Source organism: Pleurodeles waltl, chromosome 12, assembly GCF_031143425.1.
Source record: "Pleurodeles waltl isolate 20211129_DDA chromosome 12, aPleWal1.hap1.20221129, whole genome shotgun sequence".
NCBI classification, from domain to species: domain Eukaryota; kingdom Metazoa; phylum Chordata; class Amphibia; order Caudata; family Salamandridae; genus Pleurodeles; species Pleurodeles waltl.
Window position 1 is genome coordinate 609,587,498 of NC_090451.1, and position 20,146 is coordinate 609,607,643.

A 20,146-nucleotide genomic window follows, 5' to 3' on the forward strand; every position below is an offset into this window, starting at 1 on the left:
TGATGCAGTAAAATGTAAATTGCACTGCTTCAGTTCTGCATGTTTTTTTGAGTGGGAGTGCCTATCCTGCATACATTATACCTGGCACAGGTTTAATGTGATGCAGGGTTTTACAGACTGATGTATTGGGCCCAATGTATGAGTTTGTAAATATGGAGCAATGTAGTGTACTGCCTGCGCCAACTCTGCGTCAATTAATGGCACAACAGTGGCACAAAGGGCTTGTAAATGAGATCCCAAGTCCTGCATTATAATTAACAATAGCTTTTTAAAATTAATTTGTACTATATTATTTATTTTGAATAGGTGATCTCTTTGGGAGTCTCCAAAGCTATAGGACATGTAATGCACAACGTAATTTCAATAGAAATGGATATTTTTTTAGGTGACGTTTGTACTATGGTTAATTATATATTATACTATGGAATCTATGTTTGATTTATTTGAGTGATTTTCTAACTTGGTACCACATGTGAGTAAAGGAACTGTTTCAAGATGATACGCTATTATATCCTGTAGTATGATTTGGTTAAACACTGAAGGTACTCGGTTGTTATCTTTTTCAGTATGGCACTCTTTTTGTTCTTTCTTGTCAGGTATTACTTAGTCCTTTCTTTATTATTACATTTGGGATTTTAAAGGAATATTTTGATTAATGTGGTAATGTGATCAAGACTCTTTTTGTGCCTAAGTGCGTCGTTTGTCTTTGGTGCAATAAACTGCTTGCTAATATCACGGAGTGCTGAGTGAGCTGGTCTTAATTTTAGTTTTAGGTTTGGGTTAGGATAGATAGATAGATATATATTATTGACAATTCATGTGATAAAGTTTCAAGCATTTTCAAATGATTGCTTTCATTTCACATGATTTTGTTAGTCACTGTGTAACCAAACTGCTATGTAACCCCTAACCATGGGCGGCTCTTCCATGAGGGCGGAGGACCGTCACCCCAACGGTAGCAGAAGCTGAAAACCTTTTCAATAAAACAATAATAAACAGTGTTTATTATTGTTTTCTTGAAAATGGGCTGGCCACAGGCTGTGACGAGCACTTGAGGGGAGTGCACAATGCACTCCTCTCAGAGCGCAAGTGTGTTTGGCCGGCATCTTGGACCAGCCAAACACACGTGCGCAGTGGGCTCACAGTTGCTGTGCTGGAGACAGCCTGCACAGGCTCCCAGTCTGCCTGGGTTCACCCTGGCTGGGCACTCCCAGCCAATCCTGACGCTGCTTTGAGCAGCGTCAGGATTGGCGCAGGACAGGCTGGAAGCCTGTGCCTGCAAAGGAGCGGATGAAGCGGCGGCACCGGCAAGTTTTTTTTTTTTTTAGAATATTTTTCATTTAATCATTGAAATTTTATTCCCATTCCCCCTGCCCACGCTGTGCCTCGCCCCTTCTCCTGGTTGCAAGACGTGACTGCCACTAACTGATATAAATATATCACTTTCTGGATGATTGTGTAAAATCCATGAAAAGTTGAATATAAACTCTTCTGTTTCCATCCAATTAATCTATAAAGTTATCTCCTGTTTTGTCATGTTGTTAGAAATGGGGTGTTTGGTTGACAATCAATCAATCAATCAATATATTTATAAAGCACACTACGTACCCACTAGGGTTTCAAGGCACTGGGGGGGGGGTGGGGAGCGCTGCTACTGGTCGAAGAGCCAGGTCTTGAGGAGTCTCCTGAAGGTGAGTAGGTCCTGGGTCAGTCGTAGGTTGGTAGGGAGGGTGTTCCATGTCTTGGCGGCGAGGTAGGAGAAGGATCTGCCTCTGGATGTTTTTCGATGGATGCGGGGTACGGTGGCGAGTGCGAGGTCCGCGGAGCGGAGCTGTCGGGTGGGAGTGTAGAAGTTGAGTCTATTGTTGAGGTAAGCAGGTCCGGTGTTGTGGAGTGCTTTGTGTGCGTGGGTGAGGAGCTTGAAAGTGATCCTCTTGTCAACGGGGAGCCAGTGGAGTTTTCTCAGGTGGGGAGTGATGTGGTTGCGGCAAGGTACGTCGAGAATCAGTCGGGCGGATGCGTTTTGGATGCGTTGGCTGAGTCGTAGGGGTTTTGTCGGGATGCCTGTGCACAGAACATTGCCGTAGTCTAGCCTGCTGCTGACGAGGACCTGTGTTACTGTTTTTTTTGTGTCTGTTGGGATCCACTTGTAGAACCTGCGGAGCGTGCGGAGAGTGTTGTAGCAGGAGGAGGAGACTGCATTGACCTGTTTTGACATGGAGAGGGAAGAGTCGAGGATGAAGCCCAGATTGCGTGCGTGGTCGGTCGGTCGGTGTAGGTGGGGTTCCTAGAGATGTTGGCCACCAGGAGTCGTCCTGGGCCGAGGGGTTAGGTCCGAGGATGAGGACCTCCTTCTTGTCTGAGTTCAGTTTCAGGTGGCTGTTTCTCATCCATTCGGCAACGGCCTGCATTCCCTCGTGGAGGTTGGCCTTGGCTTTGTGTGGGTCCTTGGTGAGGGAGAGGATGAGCTGGGCGTTGTCGGCGTAGGAGATGATGTTGAGGTTGTAACGGCGGGCTACTTGGGCGAGGGGTGCCATGTAGATGTTGAATAATGTTGGGCTGAGAGATGAGCCCTGGGGTACGCCGCAGATGATTTTGGTGGCTCTGGAGCAGAAGGGGGGGAGGCGGACTCTCTGGGTTCTGTCGGAGAGGAAAGATGTGGTCCATTTGAGGGCTTTCTCTTGTTTTCCGGCTTCGAGGAGGCGGGTTCTCAGTGTGATGGCATATAGGCCCTCATTACGACCCTGGCGGTATAGAACCGCCAGGGCCGCGGCACGCGGGAGCACCGCCGACAGGCCGGCGGTGCCCCGCGGGGCATTCTGACCGCGGCGGCTTAGCCGCGGTCAGAGAAGGGAAACCGGCGGTCTCCCGCCGGTTTCCCGATGCCCCCAAGGAATCCTCCAAGCCGGCGCAGCTTGCTGCGCCGGCTTGGGGATTCCGACTCCCCTCCCGCCATCCAGTTCCTGGCGGTTCTCCCGCCGGGAACCGGATGGCGGGAGGGGGAGTCACGGGGCCCCTGGGGGCCCTTGCAGTGCCCATGCCAATGGCATGGGCACTGCAGGGGCCCCCGTAAGAGGGCCCCAAAATGTATTTCACTGTCTGCCTTGCAGACAGTGAAATACGCGACGGGTGCAACAGCACCCGTCGCACCTTCCCACTCCGCCGGCTCGATTACGAGCCGGCATCCTCGTGGGAAGGGAGTTTTTCCCTGGGCTGGCGGGCGGTCTTTTGGAGACCGCCCGCCAGCCCAGGGAAAAACTCATAATACCCTCCGCAGTCTTTTGACCGCGGAGCGGTATTATGGAGGGCTGAATTCTGGCGGGCGGCCTCCGCCGCCCGCCAGAATCAGAATGAGGGCCATAGTGTCGAAGGCGGCTGATAGGTCGAGGAGGATGAGGGATGATGTTTCGCCGTTGTCCATTTGACGTCTGTGGTGGCGAGGAGTGCGGTCTCGGTGCTGTGATTTTGTTGGAAGTCAGATTGGGAGGGGTCCAGGATGTTGTTGTCTTCGAGGTGGCGAGTCAGTTGTGCGTTGACGATTTTTTCTATGACCTTCGCAGGGAACGGGAGTAGGGATATGGGTCTGAAGTTCTTTAGGTCCTGGGGGTCTGCTTTGGGTTTCTTAAGGAGGGGGTTGATTTCGGCGTGTTTCCAGCTTTCAGGGAATGTTGCTGTCTCGAAGGAGATGTTGATGATCTTCCGTAGTTGGGGAACGATGGCTGCGTCTGCTTTGTTGTACATGTGGTGAGGGCATGGGTCTGATGGTGATCCGGAGTGTATGGAGTTAATGATTTTGCGTGTCTCAGTGTCGCTGACGTTGGTCCAGGCGGTTAGGTGATTGGCGCGGGTGGTGTTAGCCGGGGTGGTGTCTGGCGTGGTGGGGGCGGCTGTGGTGTCGAAGCTGTCGTGGATGTCTGTAATCTTTTGGTGGAAGTAGGTGGCAAGAGAGTCGCAGAGTTCTTGTGAGGGTGGAATGTCATTGATGGTGGCGCTGGGGTTGGCAAGTTCCTTCACGAAGCTGAAGAGCTCTTTGCTGTCGTGTGCGTTGTTATCTAGGTGGTCTTTGAAGGAGGATCTTTTGGCTAGTCTAATTAGTTGGTGGTGTCTGCGGGTTGCGTCTTTGTGGGCCGTGAGGCTGTCAGGTGTGTGCTCGGCAAGCCATTTATTCTTGAGTTTCCGGCAGATACGCTTGGAGGTCTGAAGCTCCAGGAGGCTTTCTTGGTGACTTGGTTGTGGGTGGACTTCTTGAGTGGTGCGAGGGAGTTGGCGCAGTCGTTGATCCGCTGTCTGAGGTTGTGGGCGGTGGTGTCTGGGTCGGCTGGGTCGTTAGGCCGCTTCTGGGCAAGGGCGTTAGTCAGCTGGTCTTGGGTGACTGCTCCAGTGGCGGCGGGGTCTTGTAGCACTTTGTTGCAGTTACAGCATTTCTTGGAGCAGGCTGTGGTTGATCTGAGGTCAGAGTATGATGAAGCTGTTGCAGAGGATTCCTGAATTAGACTTGCAAGGAGAATCTGAAGAGAACCCACAGGGGAGACCCTAAATAGCCCTGAGAGGGGGATTGGCTACCTTATCAGGTATGGGCCTATCAGGAGGGGTCTCTGACGTCACCTGCTGGCACTTGCCACTCAGAGCCCTCCAGAGTGCCCCCACACCTTGCAGAGCAAGATGGCTGGAGTCTGGGACACACTGGAGGAGCTCTGGGCACCACCCCTGGGGTGGGGATGGACAGGGGAGTGGTTACTTCCCTTTCTTTTGTCCAGTTTCCTGCCAGAGCATAGGGGAGAAAGGGTCCCTGAACTGGTGTAGACTGGTTTATGCAAGGAGAGCACCATCTGTGCCCTTCAAAGCATTTCCAGAGGCTTGGGGAGGCTACCCATCCTCAGCCTATAACACCTATTTCCAAAGGGAGAGGGTGTAACTCCCTAATCTCAGAGGAAATGCTTTGTTCTGCCTTCCTGGGACTGGGCTGTCAAGACCCCAGGAGGGCACAACCCTGTCTGTGGGGTGGCAGCAGCGGTAGCTGCAGTGCAAGCCTCAGAGAGCTGGTTTGCCAGTACTGGGGGTCCATGGTGGAGCCCCCAGCTCAGTTCTCTGAGGGCTTACTGGGTTTATGGATCAATTCAAATTGTGCCTGCTGATGGTCCTGGGGAAGTTCACCTCTCGACCAAGCCTCACAGAACAGAGCGTGCAATGGCTTGAGCACCTTGCTCTTCACACATATGGAAAACTCATAAGGGACGCCATTAGGACTGGAGCCTACCCACTTTTGAATTGGGCCTGGGCTTCAGCAATTTATCTTACCGTGATCTCAACCTCAATTAAGTCCCAAGCCACCCAGTCCAATCTAGGCACCAGGAGATCGCGTACAAACCCTCACATACTCTCCACTGTCGCCTGCATAAGCGGGAAGTAGATAGAGTGTGAAGATAGCAAGCAAAGGTCTGGGCTATTGCCGCAGGCATTATCGCCACCCCTGGGGTACAGAACACCAAGACCGAACGCTGGCCGACCTCATTCCTGGCCACCCAGGCCAGCAGATTCCTGCCTTATTCCCCATCTCATAGAGTCTGTGCTGCCATGCCTGGTGAAGGGTCCTTGCCTCCTATATTTCTCCCTCAATTGAGCCAAGCATCAAGTTTGCTCCAGGTCTGCCTGCTCCACATAGTCAGCTTCCCCATCTGACAGCTCCCTCTCCACCTCCAGCCCCTTTCAACGTCTCTCCCTATTCTTCCCAACACATGTACAATTAGCTGGCCTTGGGCCACTGTCTTGCACACCTCCCAGAGGATACCCCCACCCCATTCTCCTGGAAGTACTGGCTCAACATCTCAGAGACACAGTGCCCTGTATCCCAGTCCATCAGGTCCCACAGGTCCAAATGCCAGCCAGCGATGGAACAGGCCTGGAATGTCACAGCTCTGTAACAATCAGGGAATGATCTGAAATATTTCTTGGCAAGTAGGCAGAATACCTCAAATGTTGTGACCAAGGAACCAGAAATGAATCAATGTGGGCCAGCTAACGAGCGGCGTTACCTCCATATGAGAACTGCTAGTCCCCTGGGTATGTCGCTCATCACAGGTCTTCCAACCCCACTGTCCCCAGAAAGGAGAGACATCTGGGGTTATCCCTGGGTGCCCCTCTGTGTGCACCATGTGATCCACATCCCCATGCAGAGTCAGGTTAAGGCCCCCCCATCAGTAACAGATCCTCCGGGCAATCAGAAATCTATTTCCCTATGCTCTCCAGGCCGTGCCCTTGAGGACTGGAAGGTCAACATCAGGCACTTGACATTCCATAAACCACACACTGCCACCCATCACCACCAAGCGCAGGGGACTGGGTCCAATACTGTGCCATGCAACAACTGTCAGCCTAACCTTTCCAACCAGCTAGCACCAACTCACAAGTACCCAAGAGTAAAAAGTGATTTGTGGTATCCCTTCGCATGACTTCTTAGATTACGCAGGTAAACCTTGGTGGAACAGATCTTACCCCTTTCTCTCAGTTACGTACATCTCACTCATGCAAAGACAAACAGAAGCAGGATTAGGTTCAATATTTGTTATTGAAGCAACTGCATTCTACATAAAAACATGTGTATTGTGATTGTAAGGATGATAAAATACTATAAAAGCAAAGCTCGGACAAGGAAAGTGAAACACAGAAAAAGTCCCACAATACTGTCACAATAATGGTTCTAGACTCTGTAGGGGGCTGGCCTTGCTTATAGTGGGTACCTGATGGTACTTACACCTTGTGCCAGGTCCAGTTATCCCTTATTAGTAGATTAGTAGTGTTCTAGCAGCTTAGGCTGATAGAGGTTGCTATAGCAGAGCAGCTTAGGCTGAACTAGGAGACATGCAAAGCTCCTACTATACCACTTCATATAGCACTATATCATAAGAATCACAATACGCAGAGTTACTAAAAATAAAGGTACTTTATTTTAGTGACAATGTGCCAAAATATCACAGAGGATATACTCCCTTAGGAGGTAAGTAAAATACACAAAATATACACCCAAATCAGGTAAGTAAACAGTTAGAAAAGTAGTGCAAACACTGTAGAATACAATAGGATGCAATAGGCCTATGGGCAACACAAACCATATACTAAGAAAGTGGAATGAGAACTACTTAGCGACCCCAGGCCTAGTGTAGTGTGTAGGCGGTCGCTTGGAATGTAAGAAAACACTAAGGGTGTCCAAGATACCCCACCCCAAGACCCTGAAAAGTAGGAGTAAAGTTACCCTACTTCCCCAGAAACACACTAAAGTTGTGATAGGAGATTCTGCAAATATGACAACTGACTGCAAAAGCACTGAAGACTGATTCCTGGACCTGAGGACCTGTAAAGGAAGGGGACAAAGTCCAAGAGTCACGAAAGTGTCCAGGGGGGGCAGGAGCCCACTAAACCCCGGATGAGGGTGCAAAATGGCTGCCTCCAGTTGGAAGAAGCTGAAGATTCTGCAACAACGGAAGACGCCAGGAACTTCTCCTTTGCACAGAAGATGTCCCACGGTGTGCTGGAGAATGCAGAGTTGTTTCCACACAGAATACCGCAAACAAGCCTTGCTAGTACAGGTACCCACTATAAGCAAGGCCAGCCTCCTACAGAGTCTAGAACCATAAGCACTGAGGTTCTGATTAGCAGAGCATCAGTGACACAGTTAGGCACTACACAGGGAACACACATTCAACTATGAGCACTGGGGTCAGGCTAGAACGATCCCACTGAGACAGGCAAAAAATAACTGACACACAAGTAAAAATGAGGTTAACATGCCAGGCAAGATGGTACTTTCTTACAGACTCCCTACCTACACTACTAATATTCATTACAAGAGCATATCAGTGTATGCCCTAATCTGCCCATCAGGCCCCCAGAAGGAACTCATCCGCCATACATGTATTTGTAGGACCACCCCTCCCACACCTCCAGGAGTATCATTGGAACCCTCTCCATCGAAATGGTCCTTCAGGCGACCTCACCCACTGGCCAGCCTCAACCCCTCCCACCCTCAGATCCTTCTGATCCCTTGTGCATGCTCCTTTCCTCTCCCACTTGCCCACCACAGCCATTGTTCTGCCACTTACCCTCCTGCTTGCCAAGCATGGTCGTCTGTGCTGCCAGAGTCCTTCCCACCTGCCCAGTGTGGTCATCTTCCTGCCCTTGACCCCCCTCCCGCCTTCCCCCTTTTGTCTGTGTGTATGCCACCAGATTCTCACTGCTGCCATCCATGGTGTGTTGTGCTTCCAGTGCCTATCCTGCCTGCCTTCCATGGGCAACTTGGTGGCCTGCCCTGTCCCCTTGCCCTCTTTTTTTCCATGTACAGGGCCCTATCCCCTCTCTATTGCCATGCCCGTTCTATTGTCGTGCCCCTGTCCCCTCCCTCCTGCCCTTCATTGTCCCTTATACTGCACCTGTCCATCTTGTCTGTCCAGTCAGCTTGCTGCCCCTGCCTCTTTAACCTCTGCTCTCTGCTGTACATGGCCCTGTCACCTCCCTATTGCTTTCCGTGGGCCGGTGTGCTGCACTGCTGTCTCTTGTACTGTGTGGTGTATTGTGCTGCTGCAACCACAGATGCCTGCCATGTAAGGTCAGTTATCCGAGTCCATGCCCCTACAACCTTTTCCCTGTCTTACGTGATCAAATATGCCATACTTGCCAAAAATTTGAACTTGGTAAGAGGGAGATTTGGGAAAACAAAATCCTGGGGAATTGATTTTCCCCATTGATTTTCCCCATTGACTTACATTGAAAAAGAGGAAATTTTAGTCAGGAGACAGATAAAATAAAGACCTTTTGGGCTTAAAAACATCTGGAGTCGCCTGCCTGAATCGGGTCTGTTGGCATGTATGGTTGAACTGCCACATCCTCTTCCTTCTGCCCTAAATGACCTGTTTTAATGCCACAGCCTCTCTTGCCTGCCCTTCATGGTTGGTTTGTTGCACCTGCCCCACTTTCCACTGCCCTCCATGGTCTGTTGTGCTGCCACTGCCCCTCCTGCCTGCCCAGCATGGTTGACTTGTCCCCTCTGGACTCTCCTCCCTCCCCTCAAATAGTTGAGTCCGTGCCCCTGACCTCTGCCTCCTCACAGCATTCTAATGAACAACTAGATTGCTAACATTTTATATTTATAACAAAAGTGTGGCATATCTATTGTCATGTATTTAAAACTGTAATACCTAAATCATTCCTTTACAAATTATAAAAATGAGAGGGTCGGATTCCCATAGAAATTGCGGTTAGTACTCTAAGTTACTAAAATGAGGACATAATTTCTGAGTTCTCAAATAGTGACAAAGCACTTTTAAGTTATGTGCTATCCTTATGATTTTCTATATACTTCATCACTTGATTATAGGTTACATTAAGGGGAGAGGATGTGGTGTTAAGGCCAGAGCTGCAGGCTTTCCAACTAGGAAACCAGGTTTAAGTTTTGGCGTCAGCTTGACATCCTGTACTTCTGGGCAAATCCTTAATCTCCCCATGCCTAAAACCACAATGAATGTGTCTTGTGTAATGTAACTGATGCTCATGTAAAGCACTCCACTACCTTAGGGTCAAGTCTGCACTATATAAAACTGCAAAAAAAAGTGTTTTGCACACTTCCATCTTAAAATCACTCAAATAAATCAAACACAGATTTCTGGAGAAATGACTGTAGGGACACTAAATGCCTCATTAACAAGAATCTGACGATTCGCCAAGGATGCTTCAGATTTCTTTTGCTTCCTGCACATTCTTAATGACGCCACGGATGCACTGTATTTACAATACAGAGCTCCATGGCATACATTTTCACAGAAATTCGGGTGCATCTGTTGGTGCTAACCTCATGCATTGCTGCAGTAGCGTTGTTAAACTGACTCAACTCCAGCAATGCAAGGGGTATCCAATAGGAAAAAGCCCTGCATCAATTTTACATCTGCTTTGAGTAGGTGGTAAAATGTTGACGCAGTGAAGTCGTAGAATGATGCAGTAAAATGTAAATTGCACTGCTTCAGTTCTGCATGTTTTTTTGAGTGGGAATGCCTATCCTGCATACATTATACCTGGCACAGGTTTAATGTGATGCAGGGTTTTACAGACTGATGTATTGGGCCCAATGTATGAGTTTGTAAATATGGAGCAGTGTAGTGTACTGCCTGCGCCAACTCTGTGTCAATTAATGGCACAACAGTGGCACAAATGGCTTGTAAATGAGATCCCAAGTCCTGCATTATAATTAACAATAGTTTTTTAAAATTAATTTGTACTATATTATTTATTTTGAATAGGTGATCTCTTTGGGAGTCTCCAAAGCTATAGGACATGTAATGCACAACGTAATTTCGATAGAAATGGATATTTTTTTAGGTGACGTTTGTACTATGGTTAATTATATATTATACTATGGAATCTATGTTTGATTTATTTGAGTGATTTTCTAACTTGGTACCACATGTGAGTAAAGGAACTGTTTCAAGATGATTCGCTATTATATCCTGTAGTATGATTTGGTTAAACACTGAAGGTACTCGGTTGTTATCTTTTTCAGTATGGCATCCTTTTTGTTCTTTCTTCTCAGGTATTACTTAGTCCTTTCTTTATTATTACATTTGGGATTTTAAAGGAATATTTTGATTAATGTGGTAATGTGATCAAGACTCTTTTTGTGCCGAAGTGCGTCGTTTGTCTTTGGTGCAATAAACTGCTTGCTAATATCACGGAGTGCTGAGTGAGCTGGTCTTAATTTTAGTTTTAGGTTTGGGTTAGGATAGATAGATAGATATATATTATTGACAATTCATGTGATAAAGTTTCAAGCATTTTCAAACGATTGCTTTCAATTCACATGATTTTGTTAGTCACTGTGTAACCAAACTGCTATGTAACCCCTAACCATGGGTGGCTCTTCCATGAGGGCGGGGGGACTGTCACCCCAACGGTAGCAGAAGCTGAAAACCATTTCAATAAAACAATAATAAACAGTGTTTATTATTGTTTTCTTGAAAAGGGGCTGGCCACAGGCTGTGACGAGCACTTGAGGGGAGTGCACAATGCACTCCTCTCAGAGCGCAAGTGTGTTTGGCCGGCATCTTGGACCAGCCAAACACACGTGCGCAGTGAGCTCACAGTTGCTGTGCTGGAGACAGCCTGCACAGGCTCCCAGTCTGCCTGGGTTCACCCTGGCTGGGCACTCCCAGCCAATCCTGACGCTGCTTTGAGCAGCGTCAGGATTGGTGCAGGACAGGCTGGAAGCCTGTGCCTGCAGAGGAGCGGATAAAGCGGCGGCACCAGCAAGTTTTTTTTTTTTTAAATATTTTTCATTTAATCATTGAAATTTTATTCCCATTCCCCCTGCCCACGCTGTGCCTCGCCCCTTCTCCTGGTTGCAAGACGTGACTGCCACTAACTGATATAAATATATCACTTTCTGGATGATTGTGTAAAATCCATGAAAAGTTGAATATAAACTCTTCTGTTTCCATCCAATTAATCTATAAAGTTATCTCCTGTTTTGTCATGTTGTTAGAAATGGGGTGTTTGGTTGACAATCAATCAATCAATATATTTATAAAGCGCACTACGTACCCACTAGGGTTTCAAGGCACTGGGGGGGGGGGTGGGGAGCGCTGCTACTGGTCGAAGAGCCAGGTCTTGAGGAGTCTCCTGAAGGTGAGTAGGTCCTGGGTCAGTCGTAGGTTGGTAGGGAGGGTGTTCCATGTCTTGGCGGCGAGGTAGGAGAAGGATCTGCCTCTGGATGTTTTTCGATGGATGCAGGGTACGGTGGCGAGTGCGAGGTCCGCGGAGCGGAGCTGTCGGGTGGGAGTGTAGAAATTGAGTCTATTGTTGAGGTAAGCAGGTCCGGTGTTGTGGAGTGCTTTGTGTGCGTGGGTGAGGAGCTTTAAAGTGATCCTCTTGTCAACGGGGAGCCAGTGGAGTTTTCTCAGGTGGGGAGTGATGTGGTTGCGGCGAGGTACGTCGAGAATCAGTCGGGCGGATGCGTTTTGGATGCGTTGGCTGAGTCGTAGGGGTTTTGTCGGGATGCCTGTACACAGAGCATTGCCGTAGTCTAGCCTGCTGCTGACGAGGGCCTGTGTTACTGTTTTTTTTGTGTCTGTTGGGATCCACTTGTAGATCCTGCGGAGCGTGCAGAGAGTGTTGTAGCAGGAGGAGGAGACTGCATTGACCTGTTTTGACATGGAGAGGGAAGAGTCGAGGATGAAGCCCAGATTGCGTGCGTGGTCGGTCGGTCGGTGTAGGTGGGGTTCCTAGAGATGTTGGCCACCAGGAGTCGTCCTGGGCGGAGTGGTTGGGTCCGAGGATGAGGACCTCCTTCTTGTCTGAGTTCAGTTTCAGGTGGCTGTTTCTCATCCATTCGGCAACGGCCTGCATTCCCTCGAGGAGGTTGGCCTTGGCTTTGTGTGGGTCCTTGGTGAGGGAGAGGATGAGCTGGGCGTTGTCGGCGTAGGAGATGATGTTGAGGTTGTAACAGCGGGCTACTTGGGCGAGGGGTGCCATGTAGATGTTGAATAATGTTGGGCTGAGAGATGAGCCCTGGGGTACGCCGCAGATGATTTTGGTGGCTCTGGAGCAGAAGGGGGGGAGGCGGACTCTCTGGGTTCTGTCTGAGAGGAAAGATGTGGTCCATTTGAGGGCTTTCTCTTGTTTTCCGGCTTCGAGGAGGCGGGTTCTCAGTGTGATGGCATATCGTGTCGAAGGCGGCTGATAGGTCCAGGAGGATGAGGGATGATGTTTCGCCGTTGTCCATTTGACGTCTGATGTCGTCTGTGGCGGCGAGGAGTGCGGTCTCGGTGCTGTGATTTTGTTGGAAGTCAGATTGGGAGGGGTCCAGGATGTTGTTGTCTTCGAGGTGGCGAGTCAGTTGTGCGTTGACGATTTTTTCTATGACCTTCGCAGGGAACGGGAGTAGGGATATGGGTCTGAAGTTCTTTAGGTCCTGGGGGTCTGCTTTGGGTTTCTTAAGGAGGGGGTTGATTTTGGCGTGTTTCCAGCTTTCAGGGAATGTTGCTGTCTCGAAGGAGATGTTGATGATCTTCCGTAGTTGGGGAACGATGGCTGCGTCTGCTTTGTTGTACATGTGGTGAGGGCATGGGTCTGATGGTGATCCGGAGTGTATGGAGTTAATGATTTTGCGTGTCTCAGTGTCGCTGACGTTGGTCCAGGCGGTTAGGTGATTGGCGCGGGTGGTGTTAGCCGGGGTGGTGTCTGGCGTGGTAGGGGCGGCTGTGGTGTCGAAGCTGTCGTGGATGTCTGTAATCTTTTGGTGGAAGTAGGTGGCAAGAGAGTCGCAGAGTTCTTGTGAGGGTGGAATGTCATTGATGGTGGCGCTGGGGTTGGCAAGTTCCTTCACGAAGCTGAAGAGCTCTTTGCTGTCGTGTGCGTTGTTATCTAGGCGGTCTTTGAAGGAGGATCTTTTGGCTAGTCTGATTAGTTGGTGGTGTCTGCTGGTTGCGTCTTTGTGGGCCGTGAGGCTGTCGGGTGTGTGCTCGGCAAGCCATTTATTCTTGAGTTTCCGGCAGATACGCTTGGAGGTCTGGAGCTCCAGGTGGCTTTCTTGGTGACTTGGTTGTGGGTGGACTTCTTGAGTGGTGCGAGGGAGTTGGCGCAGTCGTTGATCCGCTGTCTGAGGTTGTGGGCGGTGGTGTCTGGGTCGGCTGGGCCGTTAGGCCGCTTCTGGGCAAGGGCGTTAGTCAGCTGGTCTTGGGTGACTGCTCCAGTGGCGGCGGGGTGGCTGTAGGGTAAGGTGGTGTTTGACCTTTTTCTGGAAGGTGAAGTGGATGCAGTGGTGGTCAGTCCAGTGGAGTTTGGAGGTGTGGTCGAAGGTGATGTGGGTGCCTGTGGAGAAGATGGGGTCAAGCGTGTGGCCGGCTGCATGTGTGGGGGCGGTGACGAGTTGTCAGAGGCCGAGGTTGGCAAGGTTGTCCATTAGGGTGGTGGAGTTGACGTCGTTGTTGTTCTCGAGGTGGAAGTTCAGGTCCCCGAGGAGGATGTAGTCTGTAGAGGCGAGTGCGTGGGTGCTGGCGAGGTCCGAGATGGAGACGCTGAAGGGTGCACGTGGTCCAAGGGGTCTGTAGACAAGTGTTCCTCTGAGGGTGGTGTTGAGGTCGGTGTGTATTTGGAAGTGCAGATGTTCGGCAGTCTTGAGGGTGTCGTCCGTGTGGGTGAGGACCTTGAGGGTGGCTTTGTGGGCGATGGCTATTCCTCCTCCGATTCAGTTTGTGCGATCCCTGCTGGTGATTTCGTAGCCCTCTGGGATGTCTGGTGCCGAGGAGTTGTTCCATCAGGTTTCGGTAAGGAAGGCCACAGGCTGACATGTCGAGCAGGTCCCAGAGTTCGATGGCGTGCTTGCGTGCGGAGCGGGTGTTTAGGAGTTTGCAGTGGAGGTGGTTGGTTCTGGTTGTTGGAGGTTTGGTGGTTCTGTTGCAGGTGAATCTGCAGTCGTGGCAGGTGAAGGGGCTGTGGCTATTTCTTGGTGAGGACTGGAAGCATGCTTTGGAGCGCCCAGGGTTGAGTGCGTTGAGGTCGCTGGCAGTGTAGTGGTGTCTGGGAGTGCGGGGGTTGCGAGGACCAGGGGGAGTGGCGCTGGGGGCGGTCCAGGCGTGGACAGGCTTGCCTCTGGCGCGCCTCTGGCGCGCCTCCGGCGTGCAGCTACCGCCATTAAGAAGGGGAGGAGGGAGGGAGGAGCCGATGGGAGGCGGGAGGCATGGACGAATGGGGGCTTGAGGGGGGCGGGGCAGCAGGGACGCAGCGGCGGGAAAAGGAGATGGCTCGGGGGAGCCGAGGCGCTGGGGGGGCAGGGGGTCACACGGGGCGGTGGAAAAAAGTAAAACTTAAGAGGCTAAGAGAAGGCAAAATACAGAGAAACAGACAGGCTTTGAAGGCTACAAAGAGCTAAGACAAGGCAAGACAAGACACACGGAGAGACAGACAGGTTAAGACACGGCACAATACAAGGAGCTGATATGAGGCAAAGGCACACAGAGAGACAGACAGGCTAAGGCCAGGCAAAACACGGAGGACACAGACAGGTGAGACAAGGGAAACCACAGAGAGAGAGAGAAAACAGCTGAGACTCGATAACTCTAAACAAGGTAAACAAACACAGTGGATACAGGACGGCACTTACCACTAGACACCAGGGATGGCCAGTAGGGAGGGGGTGGGGGGGTGGGGGGAGGGGGAGGGGGAGGGGGAGGAGGGGGGAGGGGGGGGGGAGGGGGGGGGGGGTGGGTGGGTGGGTGGGTGGGTGGGGGGGAAGGACACGGGGAGAGCTGGGTGTCGCTGTTCGTGGAGGGAGTGATCCAGTGGCCACAGAGGTCAAAGGTCACTCCACAGTCAGGTTACCCCCTGTTCAAGCAAGGACCCTCACTCTAGCCAGGGTAAAAGAGAATCACCCTCAGCTAGCCCTGTTTACCACCTTGGTAGCTTGGCAGAGCAGTAGGCTTAACTTCAGAGTGCTAGGTGTAAAGTATTTGTACCAACACACAGTAACTTAATGAAAACACTACAAAATGACACAACACAGGTTTAGAACAATAGGAAATATTTATCTAAACAAAATAAGACCAAAACGACAAAAATCCACAATACACAAGTCAAGTTATCAATTAAAAATCAAAAAGAGTCTTTAAGTAGTTTTAAACACACACTAACACTGTTAGCGTCAAAAATAACCCCGCACGGGCGAGTGTGCATCAAAAAGGGCTTGCGATGCGTCAATTGCACTCACAAGCGGGACCTTGCGTCATTTCTCCTTTCGTCGGACGGACGCGTCGTTTCTTCTCTCCGCAGGAGAGCAATGCGTCGATCCGGTCAGCACTTTAGTGTCAGGGCAGGCCTTGCGTTGTTTTTACATGCCCAGCAGTACTTGAGTCAGAAATCCAGATACACGATGATCCAAAAACCACGCAGCGCAGGTTGCGATCTCCCAGCCTCCGTCAGCAATGCTGCACATTGTTTCTCCTGCTCCGTGAGTCGATTCTTTCGTCAGGTTCCCGGCGAGCATCAATTTTCAGCCACAGAGCCAGCGACGCATTGTTTCTTCAGCTGCAGATCGGAGTCACGTCTATCTTTTCCCCGCACGGCGCTCTGTGCGTGGATTTCCTCCTCTTAAGCTGCCAGCTTCTCCTTTCAGGGTCCCAGGAGATGGATGGGCATCACAGGCAGAGTAGGAGTCTCTCCAGAGACTCCAGGTGCTGGCAGAGTGAATTCTTTGCTGTCCCTGAGACTTCAAACAACAGGAGGCAAGCTCTAAATCAAGCCCTTGGAGATTTCATCTTTAGGTGAAAGGCACACAAAGTCCAGTCTTTGCCCTTTTACTCTGGCAGGATAGCGCCACAAAGCACAGTCACAGGCAGGGCAGCTCTTCTTCCTCAGCTCTTCAGCTCTTCTCCCTCAGCTCTTCTCCAGGCAGAGGTTCCTCTAGTTTCCAGAAGGGTTTCTAAAGTCTCTGGTTTTGGGTGCCCTTCTTATACCCAATTTCTCCTTTGAAGTTGGCCTACTTCAAAGTAAAGTCCCTTTGAATGTGAAATCCTGCCGTGCCTAGGCCAGGCCCCAGACACTCACCAGGGGGTAGGAGACTGCATTGTGTGAGGGCAGGCACAGCCCTTTCAGGTGTGAGTGACCACTCCTCCCCTCCCTCCTAGCACAGATGACTCATCAGGATATGCAGGCTACAGTGCGGTGCAACCAGCCCAACTGTCAAACTGACCCAGACAAGGAATCCACAAACAGGCAGAGTCACAGAAGTGGTATAAGCAAGAAAATGCTCACTTTCTAAAAGTGGCATTTTCAAACACACAATCTTAAAATCAACTTTACTAAAAGATGTATTTTTAAATTGTGAGCTCAGAGACCCCAAACTCCACATGTCCATCTGCCCCCAAGGGAAATCTACACTTTAATCAGATTTAAAGGTAGCCCCCATGTTAGCCTATGAGAGGGACAGGCCTTGCAACAGTGAAAAACGAATTTAGCAATATTTCACTGTCAGGACATATAAAACACATTACCATATGTCCTACCTTAACCATACACCGCACCCTGCCCTTGGGGCTACCTAGGGCCTACCTTAGGGGTGTCTGACATGTAAGAAAAGGGTAGGTATAAGCCTGGCAAGTGGGTACACTTGCCAAGTCGAATTTACAGTTAAAACTGCACACAAAGACACTGCAGTGGCAGGTCTGAGACATGATTACTGAGCAACTTATGTGGGTGGCACAGCCAGTGCTGCAGGCCCACTAGTAGCATTTGATTTACAGGCCCTGCGCCTCTAATGCACTTTACTAGGGACTTACTATTAAACCAAATATGCCAATCATGGATAAACCAATTACATACACATTTTGTAAAGGAGCACTTGCACTTTAGCACTGGTTAGCAGTAGTAAAATGCCCAAAGTAACAAAAACAGCAAAATCAGAGTCTAGCACACATCAACAACCTGGGGAACAGAGGGAAAAAGTTAAGGGAGACCACGCCAAGGATGAAAAGTCTAACACGTATTGTAAAATACACTTCCCCTTTTGCGCGTGTTCCCACAGCTTCCTTTCTGAGAGATCATAATAAAACAATGTGCCCTTTATTCTGTCAATAAAACGTATGTGTTTGAGGGAAGTGCTCGAGAAGTCTAGATCTGCGATTCTCTTTTCATAACCGCACACAATGCCTTCATTTTCAGAGCTGTAGTTCCTGAAACCAATCTGCTCTTCAAAGGACTAGCAATTGACCTTATATTACTATGTCACACAATGTCATAGTGTGGCACATGTTCAATTTGTGAAGAGTGCAGTCTCTCACATTGTTTTAAAATGCTCTCCAGCTCTATGAGTCTAATGCTGCAGATCACTAAGTGCAAAGAATCAAGACCCCCCCCCCCCCCCCCCCCCAGTGACTCGGTAATATATTTTTATTGTAATAAGGAATACCTGGTCCATACCATGGACTGCCAAGATTCCCAGGTCCTGGCCATGTTTTCAAGAGAACCACTGCCTATGTAAACGACTGGCAAGCAGATCCAATCGACGTGCACGTTTTTTTTTTCCTTTGGCATATCCTGAAAATTTGCCATGGTTACAAACCTTATAGACCTATAGGTGACATTCCTAAACAAATATATTTTTCAAATTCTTTGCGGGGACATAGAGATTTAAAGAGCATAAATGCAACTACATTGTGAAAATGGCAATGTATCTCATCTTTAAAAAAGCAGTGGATTGCACTATGTCTGTATACCGAAGTGTTTTATTTAGGCGGTCCAAGAGACTGAGTAATATGAGAAACACTTATTATTTGACCCGAATTTCAAAAGAAATAGCAGTTGGGTATCCGTACATTAAAATAATGCACTTGTTGTATATCTGTGAGGGCTGGGTTTCTTGATGTCTGCTCGATGTCAAAAAAATGAAGTGTCCTCTCAGGTGACAAAAAAAGAAAGCTAGCTTTCTCTAAAAAACAATCTCATGTATATAGAATTTCCTCTCTATACTGAGGACAGTAAAACCTTTTGACGCAGAGAAGATATATTAGATGGCAAGTGGCAACAACGCTGTCAAAAGGACAGAGATCTTGAGTAATGCAGCAATTTACAACGTACAGCAAGGCCGTGCCAAAAGTGGATCAGCCATGGGAAGCAAACGAAAAACGGCCCCCATTCAACCAGGGCCTAATTTCCTTTGCTGACTCCATTAAAAACAAGCATTTGCAATGCACTAGGGTCTCGCATTTCTCCGAGTTACAGCTATTAGCAGTTGTAAAACTCCCAACCGGATTTTTCTTTTCGCATTGAAATAATAAAACAGCGTGATCGCGCTGCTACAGTTCACTCATAATGAAACTTATCTGCAAAAGTGCAATTATCTACTTAACTGCAAAAGTGCAATAAACTATGTAACATTGTCGATGTTATGCAAAGTTCTCGACTTCTGCCAAGCGAGATTGCGCTGCGAGCAAAAGATGAAAAGTAGTCCACAAACCGGACAGGAAACAGCGAGCCTCGCATGTTTTCAGTACTTGATCGCTGAGGACTAACCACCGGAAAAGGCATGACGTATGTGTGCCTTCTACTAATAAAAGAAAGCAGATTTTAACAGCCAAGCCCATGAAAGACAACTAACATGACAAACGGGGCTCCGAGCCCTTTTCTGACTCATAAAGCATCTCACAAGCGAAAAAGCTCGACTCTAAAACGTATTATCTGTCAGTTTGTCACATGCCAAAGCTACATATGGAAAGTCCCGCTTGTGACAAGAGAACAAAGAAACACAGTAGATAGTATTGTTTACCATTGCCCTCCCTAAGGGCCTCAGATATAATTTCATTCAAATAGAATAACTATGTTATTGCCTTCGTACACTTGACACACCAAGTCTAGGCAGCAGTAGGCAGTTACAGCACCGCCTACTATAAAATGACCTTGTGAAGTGGTTATTGCTGCTGTGTGGTTATAACAACACCACATAAAGGCTCTCATTACAAACCTGGCGGTCGGTGATAAAGCAGCGGTAATACTGCCAACAGGCCGGCGGTAACCAAAATGGAATTATGACCATGGCGGAAACTGCTCACACAGACAGCCACTTTAACACACCGACCGCCACGGCGGTAGCAACAAGCACTGTGGCCGTAACGGCCAACAGCCAGGTGGAAGACAATGTACCACCCACACTATTACAACAGGCCTATCTGCCACCTTTTCCGGGGCGGTACCAACGACATCAAAAGCACGGCGGAAACAGTACACAGAAGGCAAAGGACTCACCCCTGGAGACACAAGAAAGAACCACGCCGCCATGGAGCCCGAGTTGCAGGTGTTCCCCATGCCCGTCTATCTCCTTCTTCACTATGAACACCAACATCGGCGAAGACGACCACGGTGAGTAGGGCCGCCTAGCACACAGGGGGGGGGGGAAATACACAGGCACCTCAGGGGGACGAGGAACGAGGGGGGCACCTCAGCCGGAAGATGGTACAACACCACTGATCCTGGAGGGGGCTACATGCCCTGTGCGATGTCCTGGGGAGTGCAAGGCCACAGTCTCTCAAGTGGGTGGTCTGCCCACTTCTTGGTCCTGGGGAGTGCAAAGCCACAGTCTTTCTAGTGGGTGGTCTACCCACTGCTTGGTCTTGGGGTGTGC